Genomic DNA, 5,648 nt, shown 5'->3' on the forward strand with positions numbered 1-5,648 from the left:
AGAAGAAATGACAGACTGTCTTGGATTGCTCCACTTGGATTGTGGAGCTTCTAGTTAGTTAGTTCAGTGTCAGGAAGAATTCGGATTGACACCTGGGGGGGAAATTACATTTTCTTCACTTTCGTCATCACTTCATCACTTCATCACTTTTGGAACTAAGCTCTATTTACAGCAGCTGTAGTAAAGTGTGATCAATGCAGGCACGTTCCTGTAAAATAAAAAAGGAAGCAATATTCTACCATATTAGACCATTCTAAACTACAGTATAAAAACAAAAATCTGTGGACACGATCATTCCACATTTACCTTCCATTTGCTCCTATAATAACCTCCATTCTTGTTGTCATGGAAGATGTTCCACTCGATTTTGTGGAGATTTGTGCTCATTCAGACACACATAGGTGATAGTAAAGTCAGGTACTGATGTAGGTGAATAAGGTTCGAGCTTTGTAGCAGACCACTCAAGATCTTTCACTCCAACCCATGAAAAACATATCTTCAAGAAGCTGGCTTTGTGCACAGATGCATTATCATGCTAGAACAGGTTTGTATCTCCTAGTTTAAGTGAAGGGAAATTTTCAACTACAGCATCCAATAGACATTTTATACAATTGTTAACCTCAAAGTTACAGGTGTCACAGTACTTTTCTCCATATAATGTCTTGAGATTGATTTAATGCCCTGCACAGATTCAGAAGTCCTCATGCCAGACGCAGTGAAGGAGCCTCAAAACATAATGGAACCTCCTCCATGTGTCACAGTAGGCATCATCTTGTTTTCTTTGAAAGGTTTTTGCAAATGTCAACATGAAGCTGATTTCAAAAAAATATTTTTTTCTTCATCTTTCCACATTTGGAACAGTCCTCTGTTCAATGCCAGAGACATATTTTGCAGGAACTATCAAAAATCCATACCAATAGTTTTTCCGGGTCTGGTCCACTATTAGTGTTATGTTTGTATGTTTCTATCCAGTACCCATCGGTAGATTGATCGGTTATCGGTAAGTACGATCCAACTTGGCTATCAGTTTTGGTAAAATCCACTCGACCTCTAGTTATTCTTTCGGCTTCTCCCGTTAGTTGTCGCTACAGCGGACCATCGCATGTCTGGATGACCTTCCTAATGCAACCCTCCCCATTTATCCGGGCTTGGGACTGGCACTAAGGCTTGTGCAACCCTAATGGCTGGGGTTGGTTCCCTGACCGGGGATCGAACCCGGGCCACAGCGGTGAGAGCGCCGCATCCTAACCACTAGACCACCAGGGAACTCAACCGCTAGTTATTAACGTAGACTAATTAACTGTTAGATTCACCCACCAACCATATGCATAAGTTAGTAAATATTGATTTCAATAGCAATTAATATGAAAAAGTTTTATTATGATAGTAATAATGCTCTTTAAATAAGCGATATATCTCTTGAAAAGCAAAACTTGTTTGTCTGTACGGTACAGAAGAAAGTAATAAACTAATCTATTGTAACATAAACAATTTTATTTTATATTGAATACATTTTAAATCATAATAAAGTCTTCCAAATAATACCGGTAGTCACTAAGCTTGATCATTTCTTGTTAAAGATCCCCCATTAAAGAAACCAAAAAATATGTGGCCGCTTACAGAAAAGAAGTTTGTGGACCTCTGATATAGAGCGATTGCCATTTGTGTGGTTTTGTGACTCATCTTCAGGACTTGGGATGTTAAGAACGGTATCAGTCTGAAATGTACTCACTGAGGAGCGTACAGATATTATAGCCTACACTCACAAGCTGGAACAGGTCACGGGAGATGTGCCCAGGTGCCTCGGCAATCTCTCTCCTTGGAGAAACGCTTCAAGCACTTAGTCTTGTTTTTGCAAAAAAAAAAAAAGATAGACATGAGAACGCTCGGTGAGGGGCTGACGGGGAATTGAGGCTGATACGGTCTATTTTGAGAATGGTTTCCATGACTGGAGATCAGGCATGACTGAGGATTTGCTGGAACAGCTGCCAGAAGCCTGCATGCTGGCCGTCAATTGTTGTGGTGTTTACGGGCAGGAGTGAAATATATCAGGCAGGCGGGTCACTGATTTCTACAAATAGCGACTGAGTATCTAGAAAAACACAGATTTATAATAGTGCCCTTCCTTTGTCCTTTAGCTGATTAAAGTTTCTGGGAAGTCGAGAGTGGTATCTTGTGTGTCAGATTGAGTGTAGATCCTTCAACAGGAGACAAATGATAAAAGTTAACTTTGGTCATATATATTTATTGTCTTGAATTATTTTCCATTTTTTAATAATTGTACTTATAAAAATAATACTAATAATATGTATAATTATTATTATTATTGTATATTATTATTATTATTATTATTATTATTATTAACACTGTATCTCAATTTTTTTATTGTTCATGATTCATGATTTTTTTATTTTTTTATTGCATTTTCATTTTATATATTTATTATTATTATTATTATTATTATTATTATTATTATTATTATTATTACCACTGTATCTAGATATTTTTATTGATTATATATATATATAAAGTATATTATAAATGTCTTTATATAATTCATAAAAAAAATTATATATATTTTTACATACATTTTATGAATGAATTAATTATTTTTTAATTATTATTACTACTACTATTAAATTAGAGTTTCATTTCATTATAAAAAAAACCCTATTAAAAAAAAGGTTTTGATGAATGCAATAATTTACAAAAAATGAATGCAATAATTTACAAATCTCATAAACTTACATTTTATTCACAATAAAATATAAATAACATATCAAATGTTGAAAGTGAGACAAATGTCATGCCAAAGATTAGCTCATTTTGGATTTCATGATATCTACACATTCCAAAAAAAGATCTTTCACTCCTACCAGTGTAAAGCAGATGTTCATGGAGCTGCTTTGTGCACAGGAGAATTGTCGTTCTGGAACAGGTTTGGGTCTCCTAGTTTAGGTGAAGGGAATTCAAACATCCAATACAACTGTGTTTGTAGAGGAACCATATTTAACTGCAAAAGTTAGGTGTCCCAATACTTTTGTTAACGTAGAGTATCGACACCTCGCACCTTTACTTAATGGTTAAATTACACCGTTTGAACAGGGCGTGTTTAGTAGTGGACGGGTTGCCAGATTCGTAAGTTCTACTCCCCAAAACAAATGTGTGTAATCACGTGCTGTAAAGAAATCTCATTCATGGCTTGTCCCCCTTCTCTCTCTCTCTCTCTCTCTCTCTCTCTCTCTCTCTCTCTCTCTCTCTCTCTGTGTTTTGGTAAGAGAAAATAAAAAACCTGAAGCAAACCCATGTGGAAACAAAGAGAACATACACACAAACTTCGTGCAGATCTGAACCCAGGGTCAGAATTGAATCAAACAGGGGACCTGAAGGTCTAAGACAGCAACATCATGCTGTTGGTGGATGTGATTATCGTTAAAGTGCTAATCTCATGCTTAAATATGACTCCAAAAAAAACCTCCTCCTTCAGTTTTACTTGAGAACTGAAAATCAAATGCAAAAATACTGATCTATGAAAACTATTATTAATTATGTGATTTAATATTCCCTTCTCCTAAGCATCAGCCAGATCGAAGGAAGTGGTATAATTCTGATTAGAAGGTCATGAGATCAAATCCCAGCACCACCGAGCTGTCCAGCTGGGCCCTTGAGTAAGGCCCTTGAGTTGTTTTGGATGACACACAGTCAAAGACTCCTTAGAAATGTTGAAAATCTATTCCAGCAATGAAGTAGAAACACTTCCATATTCATTTCATATTGAGTTCTATTTCATGCGTCAAAAATATGGAGTTCATTGTATTTTCATTTCTTTTTATTGCAATCTTGTGCTATACAGTGGTGTGATAAAGTGTTGGCCCCCTTCCTGAGTTCTTATTTCTTTTGCATGTTTGTCACACTTTAATATTTCAGATCATCAAACTCATTTAAATATTAGTAAAAGAGAACACAACTTGCAGTTTTTAAATGAAGGTTTTTCGTATTGAGAGAAAACAAAATCCAAAACTACCTGGCCCCGTGTGAAAAAGTGTTTGCCCCCTAAACCTAATAACTGGTTGGACCACCCTTAGCAGCAACAACCACAATCAAGTGTTTGCGATAACTTGCACTGAATCTGTTACAGCGCTGTGGAGGAATTTTGCTCCACTAATCTATGCAGAATTGCAGAATTGTCATTGGAGGGTTTTTCGAGCATGAAACGCCTTTTTAAGGTCAAGCCACAGCATCTAAACAGGATTCAGGTCAGGACATTGACTAGGCCACTCCAAAGTCTCTATTTTGTTTTTCTTCAGCCATTCAGAGGTGGACATGCTGGTGTGTTTTGGATCATTGTCCTGCTGCAGAACCCAAGTTCGCTTCAGCTTGAGGTCACGAACAGATGGCCGTACATTCTCCTTCAGGATTTTTTGGTAAACAGCAGAATTCATGGTTCCATTAATCACAGCAAGTCTTCCAGGTCCTGAAGCAGTAAAACAGCCCCAGACCATCACACTCCCACCACCATATTTTACTGTTGGTATGATGTTCTTTTTCTGAAATGCGGTGTTACTTTTATGCCAGATGTAATGGGACACACACCTTTTAAAAAGTTTAACTTTTGTCTCGTCAGTCCACAGAGTATTTTCTCAAAAGTCTTGGGGATCATCAAGATGTTTTCTGGCAAAACTGAGACGAGTTATTTTTGCTCAGCAGCAGTTTTCGTCTTGAAGCTCTGCCATGCAGACCATTTTTGCCCCGTCTCTTTCTTGTGGTAGAGTCATGAACACTGACCTTAACTGAGGCAGGTGAGGCCTGCAGTTCTTTGGATGTGGTTGTGGGGTCTTTTATGATCTCTTGAATGAGTTGTCACTGTGCTCTTGGGGTAGTTTAGGTCGGTCGGCCACTCCTGGGAAAGTTCTCCACTGTTTCATGTTTTGCCATTTGTGAATAATTTCTCTCACTGTGGTTCTCTGGAGTCCCAAAGCTTTAGAAATGGCTTTATAACCTTTTCCAGACTGATAGACCTCATTTAATTTCTTTCTCCTTAGTTTCTGAATTTCTTTGGATCTCGGCATGATGTCTAGCTTTTGAGGATCTTTTGGTCTACTTCATGTCAAGCAGGTCCTATTTAAGAGATTTCTTGATTGCGAACAGGTGTGGCAGTAATCAGGCCTGGGTGTGGCGAGAGAAATTCAACTCAGGTGTGATAAACCACAATTTTAACTTTTTCACACGGGGCCATGTAGTTTTGGATTGTGTTTTCTCTCAATAATAAAAACCTGCATTTAAAAACTGCATGTCGTGCTCACTTGTGTTATTTTTTACTAATATTTAAATTAGTTTGATGATCTGAAACATTAATGTCTGAGAAACATGCAAAAAAATGAGAAATCAGGAAGGGGCAAACACTTTTTCACACCACTGTATGTAGGTGATGAGGCTGCGGCTACAGTGAAAGGAGCCGCGTTGAATTGAGTTTACCAGGTTGTTTTTTTTTAATAATGCCATTGTCATTCTGATGGCTTCTGTAGCCGTGGTATAATAATTATGCATTAAGAGGTGGATTTGTTCAGGTAGAACACCACTGAAGGTATAGGTGTGTAGGTGTGGGCCGCCACTTTAAGGGAATGGTGAAACCGGTGTTATCTGGCAAC

General features: G+C 37.6%; 1 non-coding gene across 1 annotated transcript; it reads right to left on the reverse strand.

The window, feature by feature from the left end:
* Nucleotides 1-1,194: 1,194 nt before the first annotated feature.
* trnae-cuc lies at nucleotides 1,195-1,266 on the reverse strand. The gene has a single exon. It is a non-coding gene; the product is annotated as a tRNA-Glu (tRNA).
* Between the last annotated feature and the right edge of the window lie 4,382 nt (nucleotides 1,267-5,648).

The sequence above is a fragment of the Silurus meridionalis genome, chromosome 26, assembly GCF_014805685.1.
Source record: "Silurus meridionalis isolate SWU-2019-XX chromosome 26, ASM1480568v1, whole genome shotgun sequence".
In the NCBI taxonomy this organism is placed as follows: domain Eukaryota; kingdom Metazoa; phylum Chordata; class Actinopteri; order Siluriformes; family Siluridae; genus Silurus; species Silurus meridionalis.